The sequence below is a fragment of the Aquila chrysaetos genome, unplaced genomic scaffold (genome assembly GCF_900496995.4).
Source record: "Aquila chrysaetos chrysaetos unplaced genomic scaffold, bAquChr1.4, whole genome shotgun sequence".
NCBI classification, from domain to species: Eukaryota; Metazoa; Chordata; class Aves; order Accipitriformes; family Accipitridae; genus Aquila; species Aquila chrysaetos.
In genome coordinates this window covers 120,654-133,760 of record NW_024470386.1, presented here as the reverse complement: position 1 = coordinate 133,760, position 13,107 = coordinate 120,654, and the positions used below count along the sequence as shown (strand labels likewise).

At 55.9% G+C, this 13,107-nt stretch overlaps 1 non-coding gene and 1 pseudogene across 1 annotated transcript; both read right to left on the bottom strand.

The window, feature by feature from the left end:
• Window positions 1-3,084: 3,084 nt before the first annotated feature.
• LOC115338063 lies at window positions 3,085-3,997 on the bottom strand (annotated as a pseudogene).
• Window positions 3,998-9,071: 5,074 nt separating this feature from the next.
• TRNAN-GUU lies at window positions 9,072-9,145 on the bottom strand. The gene has a single exon. It is a non-coding gene; the product is annotated as a tRNA-Asn (tRNA).
• Between the last annotated feature and the right edge of the window lie 3,962 nt (window positions 9,146-13,107).

Sequence of the window (13,107 nt, the reverse complement as noted above, 5' to 3'; positions counted from 1 at the left end):
AGGGGAGGAGGAGGGAAACTGTAGGCCAACCTTCCCCTCCTGAGACATTCCAGGGCCTGAACAAACGCTCGGCCAAGCTGCCGAGTCGTCATTCATGCCGGTGTTCTGAAGTGGCCACCTCCGGCACGCTCCTGGCTTGCACATCCTTGCCCGTGAGCCAGGGGAGACGTTCCCCTGTGGGGAGGGAAGAGCTGTGCCCCTGTGCCCTGCCACACCTCCTCTGGGCTGCTGGGGCCGGACTCCCAGCCCTTTCAGCAGCTGGGCTGATCTGGCCACGGCCGGTGCCATCAGCCAGGCAGTGGAGGCAGCGTGTGCCAGGCTTCCCACGGCCGCCTTCCCAAGGCCTGGAAGGAGGGAGGGCATCAAATCCCCAGCAGCAGAGAGCTCCTCGCCACCCCAGGCCAGCAGCTCCCCCCAGCTCTGGGACCAAGCCCAGGCTGTCCCCTTGGGGTCCCTGGGGAACCTCTGCTCTGCCAGCACGCAGCAGGCACTGCGTTGGCAGGGAGAGCAGGAGGCAATGGGCTGGGAGTCCAAGGGATGCCTTGGCACACCGCTCGTTCCAGCAGCAGCAGCGCCGAGAAACCTTTTCTGTGCTGGAGTCCAGTCCCTCCTGTCACCCACACAGAGAGGTCATTTTGAAAGACAGCAGCATCTTTAGCCTGGCAGCTTTATCTCCAGTGCCAGTCTTGAGTTTCCATCAAGCACCCAGAGGCTGTCACAGCAGACGGAAATTACTGACTCGTCCAGAGCTACCTCGTTAGCACAGAGGTGAAGGCTTTGGGAAGAAACCTACAAAGACCCAGTGTTTCCTTTTATACCTAGTTCCAGAACTTGGAGAAAGAGGACCTCTTTCCCTCCGGTGGGATGGGGAGGAGAATCAGAAGGGAGAAAAGAAAAAGAAATGGAACATTTTGGGTTGCGCTAAGGACAGTTTACTGGGACAACTCAAAAAGAGAAGTTACAACAACAACAATGGTACTAATAAAAGAATATGCAAAACGAGTGATGCACAGTGCAACGGCTCACCACCTGGAACCTGACACTCTGCCGCTTCCCACACCGAGAGCAGAGAGCTCCCCCCAGCCCGCTCCCCATTTGTATAGTGAGCATGACTGCACATGGTATGGAATAGCTCCTTGGCTAGTTCAGGTCAGCTGCCCTGGCTGTGCCCCCTCCCAGGCTCCTGTGAAAATTAACTCTATCCCAGCTGAACCCAGGACACAGCGGGAGGGACTTTGCTCCCTCAGTCCCTGCCTTGAGGCCCATCCACTCAAGAGGTGCGGGAAGAGAGATTGCCGGTGAAGAAGGAAGCATAACAGTTGTTGAGTACCTCAGCCTTCTCCTCGTCTGCTGTTACCAGTCTGCCAGTTGTGTTCACGAGGCGGTTACCCTTCCTTTGACCTTCCTTTGCTGGCTGACATACCTAGAGAAGCCCTTCTTACAAGTCTTTTTTGGGATGTCCTGGTAGTGTGGGAGCTCCCAGGAACCTTGTGGCTCAGGTTCACATCCTCACCCCTGCACCAGCAGAGCCCCGCTGCCCCACAGCCAACCTGTGCAGACACCACACGGTGCAGGGTGCGTTCAGGGGTGGGGAAGCATCCCCCTGGCATGGTCTGCACAACAGACCGTGGTGCCCAAGAGTCTGAAGACCCCCCCTGCTCCAGGGCCTGGGAATGGGTGAGCCTGGGAAGGGCTGGATGCTCCCCCAGTACAGATGGAGCTGGTCACATTTGAAAGATCAGCCCTCCCCTGGACTGGTCAGGACTGGGGCTGACTTTTGAGGGTAAGAGCCAGCAGACGGGGTGGGGGAGGCTGTCTCAAGGACATGTGCTAGGCCCAGGGACCGAGTGAGGGACAGCAGCAAACTCACGGGGCTGCTGGGTCATGCTTCCGTCAGTGCCAGCCCCGACACAGGCTGCCAGCCCCCGTTTCGATGTCACTCTTCAGGAGGGACGATGGCATAAAGGCATGGGGAGTGGGAGGCACCAGTCCTTCTGCAGCCATTTCCCAGGCCTGCTGGAGCACCAGGAACCAAGCACCAGACCAAGAACGTCTGGCTCTGCACTGTGAGCGTGCTTCAGGTTATCCACGGTCTGGCAACAGTTTTGAATGAGCTGAACATTGTCATGTTTTGCGATGCAAACTCTAGCCCAGGTCAGATCCCATGTCACCTTCTCCTGAACATTCTGGGCTCTCCTTGTGCTCCCCACTGGCCCTCAGAGCTGGGTGCGCATCACTGCTGCGAAGCCCCGCTCTGGGGCTCTGTGGAGATGGAAGGTGCTTGAAGGGAATATGGTACATTTCCAAGGAGAGCAGATGTTCAGTTGTGCCTGAAGGTGACATGAATGACTCTCCAGCCTCTCTTCCTTGTGCCTGCTGGCTCCCCATTTCCTCCTCGGGGATTGTAGAGTGCTTCTTTTCCTTTGGATGCCTGCGTTTAGCACTTTCCTTTGAGTGAGTCCACTGTGGGCCATCTCTCACTGTGTGGGGCTCCAGTCACTGCCCGTCCGAGGCACACGCTGTCCATGTTGACCCCTGGGGTCTCCAGGCAGCTCCAGACTCTCTTCCTGAAGGACATCATGCACGTGTCACGTGCGACAGCCCAGGCCATGTACCTCAGTGGCTCCGTGACTGCTCACCATCTCCACTGTCACTAGACACCAGTGGGTAAGTCCCAAATCCAAGCTGCAGTCTCTGAAAGGCACCAGCAAGACAATGACTTTTTTGCTCCTGAATCCATGGAGCGACAGGCCCCTTTGGGGAGCATTTGCTCATGCCTGTTCTTGTCGCCAGCTTTGGATGAAGAGCGCAGTCTTCAGGCAGCGCGCTGGGGAGATGCCATTTTATCACGAGGAAGCTATGGGAGATGCAGCTGTGATGCAGTCTTTGAAAGGTTTGTCATCTGAGAGTCAGGTGACACAGAGAAGGTACATTCATCCTTAGCAGTAAAGTCAATCCAAACATTTATGTTCTACAGATAATAATAATAATGACCATGATAAACGAACAAAGCACGTGCCTGCAATAGGATACCATGGGACCCATTTGTGTAGAGAGAAGTTTGTAACTACCGAAAAATGTCCATTAAAACACTTTCCTAATGGCATCCTTGAGATCTTGGTTCCTCAAGCTGTAGATGAGGGGGTTCACTGCGGGAGGCACCACCGAGTACAGAACAGCTACCACCAGATTGAGGGAATGGGAGGAGATGGAGGGGGGCTTCAGGCAGGCAAATGTGGCAGTACTGACATAAAGGGAGACCACGGCCAGGTGAGGCAGGCACGTGGAAAAGGCTTTGTGGCGTCCCTGCTCGGAGGGGATCCTCAGCACAGCCCTGAAGATCTGCGCATAGGACAGCACAATGAAAACAAAACACCCAAAAGCTAAAATAGCACTAAATACAAGAACCTCAAATTCCCTGAGGTATGAGTTGGAGCAGCAGAGCTTGAGGATCTGAGGGATTTCACAGAAGAACTGGTTCACGGCATTGCCTTGGCAGAGTGGCAGTGAAAATGTATTGGCAGTGTGCAGCACGGCATAGAGGAAACCACTGCCCCAGGCAGCTGCTGCCATGTTGGCACAAGCTCTGCTGCCCGGGAGGGTCCCGTAGTGCAGGGGTTTGCAGATGGCAACGTAGCGGTCATAGGCCACGAGGGTGAGAAGAAAATACTCCACTGACATCAAGAAGAGAAAGAAAAAGACCTGAGCAGTGCATCCTGCATAGGAATATGCCCTGGTGTCCCAGAGGGAGTTGGCCATGGATTTGGGGACAGTGGTGGAGATGGAGCCCAGGTCGAGGAGGGAGAGGTTGAGGAGGAAGAAGTACATGGGGGTGTGGAGGTGCTGGTCGCAGGCTACAGCGATGATGATGAGGCCGTTGCCCAGGAGGGCAGCCAGGTAGACTGCCCAGGAAGAGCCAGAAGTGCAAGAGCTGCAGCTCCCGCGTGTCTGCAAACTCCAGGAGGAGGAACTGGGTGATGGAGCTGCTGTTGGGCATTTGCTGCCTCTAGGCATCGGGGTCTGTTTAAGAAGGAAAAGACAGTCAGAAGTTTTGAGAGATTTTTCAAGGAAAAAACCCTAAAATCTTCTGACAAAAATGGAGCATCAGCACCTAGTTCCCATTGAAGACATCTCCAGGCAGGTCCTACAGGGTCACTGTCAGAAAAGAAGCTGACCTGCACCCCCACCCAAAGCCCAGAGACCAAGGGCACCACGTACACGTGGAGACACAAGGAGGAATATCGCAGTACTCCCACCAGATGAAGCAAAGTGACAAGGACAGACAGGCATGCAGCGAAGCCTTCTCCTTACCTCCCTGTACTCACCACCTCACAGACAGTGGCACTCCCGGGCAGGTGCTTTTAGCCACGTTGTTGTGTAGCACGTTGGAAGACGCATGCACCTCTCCTTCTGGAGGTCCAGCTGCCAAGGAGGTGTCTCATGTCCTGGGCCCCACAGCCTTGGGAGCAGAGGCTCTGCTGAGTGGGAGAGGAGTCCAGAGGATTCCTCAGGAGAAGGTGTCTGCACCGCAGGGGATGACAGGCAGGTGCTTGAATCACCCACCTCCCACGGCGTTTCTGCGAGTAGTTGACTCTCCCTCCCTCTTCGTGTCTCTGCTGCCTGGAGCAGTCCCTGCTGGCATCTGCTTCTCGGTCCCCACGTCTCTGCCGTGTCCTCGCTCACAGACCCCATCCCACCCAGTGCGTGCTCAACTCTGCCCTGCAGATGCCTCAAGCCTGGCATTTGTACTGCACTCCAAGTGAAATCTTGAGGGTCCTGGGAGGCCAAAGGACTGTCCCTTCGTGCAGAGTGAGGACAACCCGTCTGTCCACCAGGCCTGATCTCAGCCAGGGACAGCTTGGCCTCATTCAAGTTGCCCACATGCAGCAGCCCACTTACTCCCCGTCTTCTCTGTTGGGCTCCCAGATATGAGAAAGACCTTGATGAAGAGCTGTGTGCTTCCATTCGGATGTCCTAGAGGTGGGGTGTCCTGAAGGGAGACTCAGCTTCTTCCCACCCCATGCACTGCATTGCCCAGAGCCCCGCTGGTTAGAAGGGGGATTGGACATCTTCCTGCCATGGAGAAATCTGCATGGCAGGATGCAGAGGGTGAGTGTCTGAGCTGCAGCTGAAACCCCCAGCCCCAGAGAGTCTCAAAACCAGAACAGCAGCAGCATGGGCAATTGGGGACACAAGGAGAAATACCACAGTGCTTTTGCAAGGGGAGGCAATGCCAGGAAGGGACATAGTGACGCCCAGGAGAGACTACTCTGCTGGAGGTTTGGCTGACAAGGAGCTGACTCATCATCTGAAAACACTGACATGAAAAAGCTGTCAGGGAGGTGCTCCCATTGCCCTACAAGACTATTCTGTTAGCAATGTCCTCTCATTCCCTACCCATGTCTCTGCTGCCTGGAGCAGTCCCTGCTGGCATCTGCTTCTCGGTCCCCACGTCTCTGCCATGTCCTCGCTCACAGACCCCATCCCACCCAGTGCGTGCTCAACTCTGCCCTGCAGATGCCTCCTGGCAGCAGGACACTGCCCAGGGGCATCTCTGTGTGTCCATGGTCTGAGGAGCAACTCGGACAAGTCCGAATGAGAGCTGGGGTCTCAGTGCCTTCTCCAGAATAGAGAAATAAATTCCTATTCCCCCACTGCCCGCCCAGACAACCAAGAGGAGAAAACACAAAGCACAGACTCCTTTCCTTTCATTTAACCACCACCTTGGCATTCCTCTTCAAAACTGCCCTCAGAGATGTCCTGGGGTGATGTGGAGCTCCGAGCAGCCCTGGCCCACGCAGCACCCTCCCAACAGCAGAAGGACCCTGCCCTGCCGGGGGTTGCTCCTTCCACCCACAGCTTCTCCCCAGAGTGCCGTGGGGAGCAGAGCCCCGGCACACAGAGCCCTGGGGTGCAGGGACCCTGCTCTGAAGGACAGCCCTGGGCACCCCTGGGTGCACGCCCGGCTTCACACCCCTGCAGACAACCCCGGGAAAAGGGACCTGTGATGATGCCCTGTCCCTCAGAGGGTGCAGCAGGGAAGCCCTGCTCTGCTGCACATCCTTCTCCACGCGAAAGAAACCCTGAGAGCCATCCTGGCAGATCCTATCTGCTCTGGGATGTGCCAGCTCTAGGAGACCCCTCCAGGAAACTCCGGTACATTGCCCTGCAGCCAGAGACTTACTGGGTTATGAGCTGTGATGATGATTCTTCCCCAGTGAGCTCTCGGCATCCTCCCACTCCACACTGCCTGTAACCTCTCTCTTGCTCCTCGCCTCTCCTCTCACTGCCTGCAGGCAGTGCTGCGCTTTGCAGAGGAGCTGCTCCTGGGCAGAGCTGTCTTTGTGCAGCGCTGCTCCTTTGCCACGAGCTCCCCCCGTCCCAGGAGCCCAGCAGCAGAGGGCCAGCCCAAGGCAGCCCTTTCTCTGACCCCTCTGCGCTCCCTCCACGTGTCCCTGGGGCTCCAGGGCTGACAGAGCCTGAAAGGCAGCAGGGTCATCCCTGGGGAGCGTGCTTTGGAGTCCTCAAAAGTAATCACTAATGGTCCCTCTCTCAACAGCAGAGAGGGACTGATTCCTGCGGCAGAAATTGTTCTAACAGAGCATGGTTGTCTGCGAGAGGCGTCGATGTTCCCCTCCGGACACCGCCGTTCCTGTCCCGTAACAAAAAGGACAGGCGGGCAGGGAGGGGTTGGCTTCCCCTTTGCAGAGCTGTTGTTCGGCTGAGGCAATGCAGGCATGTCATCCCCAGCTGGAAGAAGCAGGATTCAGCTCCCCCCATGCAGCCCACACAGCCAGAGGAGCTGGGATTCCTCTTGCTTCAATTCCGGGGGGGACAAAAGCATTGCCTGCAGGTGAGCCCCTGCTCTGATTCCCTGGTCTTTGTTCTGTGGGCACTCGGTTGCTCACCCACAGACACTTGCTGATGACTGAGGGGCCAGGGTTCGTCCAAGACGTATGCAAGTGTTTGCAAGCTCTGGTGGAAAATCTCTGAGAATACCCACAGCCTTCCCGAGCCTCAGCTGAGGTCCAGAGGGGGAATGGGGATATCCTTGGCCATCCTGCGTGACACTGGACCTGCACGTTCAGGGCACCTCAATGCACCTTGTCACATATATCTCTGGAGCACATGGAGCTCTTGGGCTGACCAAGCACAGGGGCGCACCAGAAGGAGACCCCGGTGTCTCTCTCTCCACTGCATTGACTAGAGTACCAGTCACGGCAAAGCTAAGACACGTCCACATCCCTGTGCTGAAGACACCTTATTTATTTTCATTTACTTAATGGCATCAAGAAAAAAGCCTCCAGTGCCACGCCAGGTGCCTAGAGTGCCAAATACAACTGCACTCAGCAGGCAAACACAGCACAGGACCTCCAGGGGAGCCGTGCCCTGGTGGAGCTGGTGTGGGGCAGGCACCCAAGGGCCTGCCAAAGGGGTCCGGTGCCTGTCTGCCATCGCCTGAACAGCAACACCACGCCACAGATGCAAGGTCCATCCCTTGGTGGTGCCGCAGGACAAGGAGGCAGGCCACAGCAGGGTGCCCAGCCCTGTGCTTGTGTTCTCCACCCGGGACCGTTCTCCTCTCTCTGAACCTCTCCTCCCATGCCTGATGGCGTGCGGAAGGAAGGTGATGATGGCAATGTCCACAGTCACAGTGGGGATGGACCAAAAGGTGTCCACCTCCAAAGACTTTCTCTGCAGCACCCTCTCCTTGCTGGAGTTTGTCCTACAAGCCCCACAGCCCTGCAGCATTTCTGCAGAGTCACCAAACGCCTCTCTGGACACGGTGTCATTCCCCAGCCGTGTTTCTCTGGCCTTGGAGACAGCAGGGCAGTCTGTGGGCAGCTCAGTTCCTTGTTGCACGAACTTCTGTCAAACACTCTAGCGTGTGAAGCAGCGTGGGGTCCTGGGTCCCTGTTACCGTATCTGCCTGCAAGGAGTCTGTGCCCAGCCCCGGTGCCACGGCTGGGATGCTGCAGCCCAAACGTGCACAGGCAGGAGGAGCTGGAGCCTCACAGCACTGTGAAGGTTTTGGATGAAATTAGATGTGGTGGGACAGCTTGCTCACCTGGGGTGCTGCAAAAGAGGGATAGAGGCTCTGCAGAAGAGAGTGCCAGGGAAGGTGAGCATGGGGCTGGCCCTGTGTGAAGGGGCAGCTCGGATGTGTGGAGCTCTTCCAGGATGGGTTAGCTTCTGTCACTGAGGATTAGAGGAAGCAGGAAGGGTGACATCGTGCTGGCAGTTCTGAACCTCTCCATGAGGGTGAGGAAGCAGGAGAAGTCTTCTGTCAGCAGCCCAATGAAGACTGCAGGTCAATGAGCCAGTTCCTGCTGGGGACTAATTGCCCTGGCATCCATGGACCAGGTCCAACAGGGTGCAAACAGTCTGGAGGATCTCGGGACAACTTCTTCAGACAGCTCCTAGGTGGGCCAGCAAGGGCCCTGGGTGCTTCACCTGGCCCCAGTACTGGCAAACACGGAAGATGTGGTCAGGGATGTGATACTCGGTGTCATCCTTGGCTGTAGTGACCATGAAATGGTGGGGTCCCAGATGCCGGGGGGGTGAGGAGAGCAAGTGGCGGAGCCTTGGGCTCCAGAGGAGAAGACTTTTCCTTAGGCAGGGGACTGATACTGGTGGGGTGTCCCAGGCCCTTGTGCCTGAAGGCAGGAGTCTGGAGAAGAACAAGCAGCAGTGGAGGGGGATCAAGTCAGGTGAAAGGCAGAACATTAAAGCAATTAAGTTTACTAAGAGTAAAGAAATGAGTTTTATGACCATCAAGAAGAATAAGAAGAAATGTTTTTAGAGCATGCTACTGTTAGTGTCTTTAGTGAAAGTAGAACTAAGGCAAATTATGTGCTGGGCTGAGCCCAGGTGGGAGCTAAGCCCTGCTCCCCAAGCTGGGCAGGCAAATCAGAATAAGGGACTGCTGCTATCAGTTTTCTTTCCCTCCTCTGGCTTTGGTGAGGGGACTGAATCGCCTGTGTTTTTTTTCTAGAGCCATAGGACGCCTTGGGTTGGAAGGGACCTTAAATGTTAGGAGGCTGTGGCATAGGCAGGCGAGAGGGGAGAGCCGTCCCTGGGTGGGCTCGAACCACCAAGCTTTCGGTTAACAGCCGAACGCGCTAACCGATTGCGCCACAGAGACTCCCGAAGGGGGCTCCCTGGGGCTTCCCAACGGCAGGCAGATGTTTGGCCATCGCCAGGGAAGCAGAGCTTCCTCACGCGTAATGGTGACTTGGGAAGAGCAACACCACAACCCTCAATGCCCACCCTTCATCCTTGTCTCCCTGAGCGACGGACCTCCCCTCCCACGGCATTCCTGGTCGCAGTCCTGGCCCGTTCCCTGCCCGCTGCAGACCACCCATCTGCAATGCAAAGGCGGGCACCAAATTCACTCCTCCTGGAGCCTTGCACAAGTGCTTGGACCTCAAGAAGCACAAAGGGGCCTCGGGGAGGTTCTCCCCTCCACAAGATGTGCTTCCTCAACTGGGGTTTTTAGCATGCATGAATGGTGACTGGAGAAACGTGGTCATCCCCTGACAATGAGATGGAAAGCCTGAAGAGCTTCTTAACTTCTCAGTTAGTGATTAGGCGGTGACTGGCAGTGCCTAGGGATGCCAAAGAGGGTGGAGGGAACTCGGCAAGAAGCAAGGCGGTGGTTGAGGGTTTTAGCACATCCTTCCAACCATGTGCGAACCTCGAAATGGGAAGCCGTTGATGTCTGTGGGTGGAGGAGGAATAGGTCTGCCCTGGGAATGTGACTGAAGGACTCTGAACAAAGGAGAGGTTACCATCATGTGTGCGTGCCTCACCCGGGGAGATGGGGAATGCCCTCTGCTGTGGCGTGACCAGACAGTGCTCAACATGCTCCATGAGCTGACCTGCCTCTCGTCCTCCCCTTCGCTCCCCACACTTGGATGGACCTCAGGAAGCCTTTGGCTTCCTTCTAGGCTGGTGCATTCTTTCAATATCTGCAGTTCAGGAACTCGGCACCAAAGGCCTCGTTAACAGGCAAAGTGCCACAAGAAGCCACATAATAGAATTCTAGAATCACAGAATAGTTTGGCTTGGAAGGGACCTTTCAAGTGTTACCAGAAGTCAGCACTTCAGAAACTCTCTAAGACTCCATTTTGGAGTTTTAGAAAGCAGGCATTCTTCATTGCATCGCTGGGTGCATGGGGGATCGTTCCACCTATCGTGCATACCAATTCTTTCAACAGTTGAGATTATATACAAAATGGACATACATAGTCATGATTTTTCCTGGAAACAACTCACACATTCATCTGAATTCCAGGAACTCATTAGTATATGTAAATGTCCTTGGCGCAGGCGCACTCGAGATCTTTGGTGATCTTCAGGGGTCCTCTGGTGGTCTTTGATAGTCTTCCTCACTTGTCCACTAGTCGACCCTTTTCTAGTGATTCTGCGCGGTTGGACACTTTACATGTTCGATACAACTTATGCTAAAGAATGTTGATTAGTACCTCTACTATCCATCTTTTCTCGCTAGACATTCTTTTGTCACAAACCACATTGACACTCTGCAGCCGTACCCGGGAGAAGGCAGCCATTGTGTCCTGTCCCTCTGACAATGCAGCAGGGAAGCCTTGCTCAGCAGCACGTCTTCCTACAAACTGGACAAACTGTGAGGGTTGTTCTGACAGACGCTTTGGATGTGCCAGGTTTTGGAGACTCCTCCAGCAAACTCACGCATGTGCACCGCCCTGCAGCCGGAGTCTTCCCAGAAGTCCTTCTCCCACACTGGGAGCTCAGCTGTCCTCCCACTGACCTCTCTCTGCCTCACTCGTCTCCCCTCGCTACCTGCAGGCAGTGCCTTCAGCCCTGCTGTGCTTCGCAGGGGAGCTGCTCCTGGGCAGAGCCGTCTCTCACAAGCGCTGCCCACTTGCTGGGAGCTCCCTCTGTCCCAGGAGGCCGGCCCAGCTCAGGAGCAGAGGACCAGCCCAGGGCTTCACTTTCTCTGCCTCTTCGGGGCTCCCTGGAGATGTCTCAGCTCCTGAAAGGCAGCGGAGTCACCCTTGGGGAATGGACTTTTTAGCTGACTGCAGTAATCACCAATTGTCCCTCTCTAAAGAGTGGAGAGAGAGCGATTCCAAAAGCATGGTTTGTCCTACCAGAGCGCGGATGTCTATGAGAGGTGTAGATGTTCCCCTCTGGGCACTGATATTCTTGGCCCATCACAAAAAGGACACACAGGCAGTGACAGGGAGGTGTTGGTTCAATGCTCTGGCTGGGCAGGGATTCAGCTGAAGCAATGCAGACATCTCATCCCCAGCTGGAAGCCCTTGGGATGAAGCAGGATTCAGATCCCCCCATGCATCCCACAGACCCACAGTGTTACGGGATGTCAAGACTGGCCACCGCTTCCAGGCACTGCAGCCAAGGACCCCTCCTACCATGCCCCTGGAGCCCAGACCAGTACCACCAGTACACTCCTGCCTGGCTGCTGGAGCCCAGCCCGGTGCCTGGGCATCTGGAGTCTTTGCCCAGGCTGAGGGATGCAGCTGCCACTTTTCCGCTTGCAGCTGCAACTTCTAGCGAAGCTGAGCACGCATCCCAGAGATGCACACACACACACAGACACACCTGCGGAGAGGACACTGACACGGCCAGTCACACAGACTGCCATAGACGAGGCGCTGCCGTCAACAGTACCCTCATGGAGGACTCTCATAAAACACAGAGACAGCCATGTCCCCTCCTCCTCTTGGGCTGCCAGAGACAGGAGGTCACTAATGGCAGGCACACACACAACACACTATACGTTCACAAGCACACGCGTGTTCATGGATCCCCAGAGTACTGGCACAGCCTCTCTGCCCTGCCAGTACCCCTGCCCAGATTCCGGCCCTGCGACCCACCCCACGAGTCGCCTACTTGCTGACTGGTCCATCTTGGTGCTCCCTGCAAACATGCAGCACTCACACATTTGTGCTGCAGGAACCCCACAGCCACCCAGCACAGACCCTCTGCCCACCTGATAGCCCAGCCAGGGCCCGGCTGCACTGGGACCCACGCCAGTAGCTGGCACCACAAGCCAGGGGTGCCTACAGCCCCCCGGTTGACTCCAGTAGCTGGCACCCAGTCCACCCACGCCAACCCCCCCAGTAGCTGGCACATAGTCCTTTCAGTACACATCCACTCAGGATAGAGAGTGACATTGTGCAGAGAGATCGTTAGGAAAAGATTTAATAAGAACATAGAAGAAGACAGGACAGACATCATCTGTGTCCTGCTACCAATCACTTGTCTCCAGCCAGAATCCGGTGTCATCAGGCTGTCCGTCATCTGAAACTTCTTCAACCAGATTAGAGGGGACGAAGCCTCTTGTGCCGTCGGTCAGCTCTCCCACGTACCAACCGTCTTCGTCCATGTCTCCAAAGACGTACACGTATTGTCCAGCAACTAGAGGAAGCTCTAGTTCAGGCCGCTCGTTGGGACCACTGAAAGGATCATAGCTGTATCGAGCTATGAACGCTCGCAGCACCGCCGGTTGTTTCCTCATAGCCGCCAGGAGGATGGACTCCTTGTCTGCAGCCCCGTCAGCCTGGCACGGCCTGGAAATGATACCGTTGGATCTTTCTCTTTCCAGCCCTTCAACTTCCTGAGGTAGCTGCTGGCCTTCCTCGTTTAGCTTCTGATCCCAAACCAGCTGGGCTTGAAACAGTTGCAGGGTTTCTTGGTGTTCCCCGCGTGCTTCTGCCTGAGCCCTCGGCAAACACTTGCCTTGCTCTTCTTTCCTCTGGAGCGCTAACTTTGTCTCCTCAAGCTCCTTCCCCAGCTGTTGACTCCTTTCTGCCATTTCTCTCATGGCTTCCAGTTTGCGCTCCAACTCTTCCAGCTGGGTTTGAAGACAGACCTTCATCTGGATGGCAGCATCTCGCTCCGCTGCCACTCGCGCCAGTTGCCCTTTCAGGTCGGCATTTTCAGCTCGAACGTGTTCCGTCAAACCCACCTGCCCACGGAGGCGAGCATTCTCTTCAGCCAGGCGGGTGTTTTCATTTGCCACCTCCGAGAGCTGCACCTCTAACTCCTCACCAGTTGGGCTGTGGGCGCTCACATGATCAGAGGCCTCTTCACCTGCAG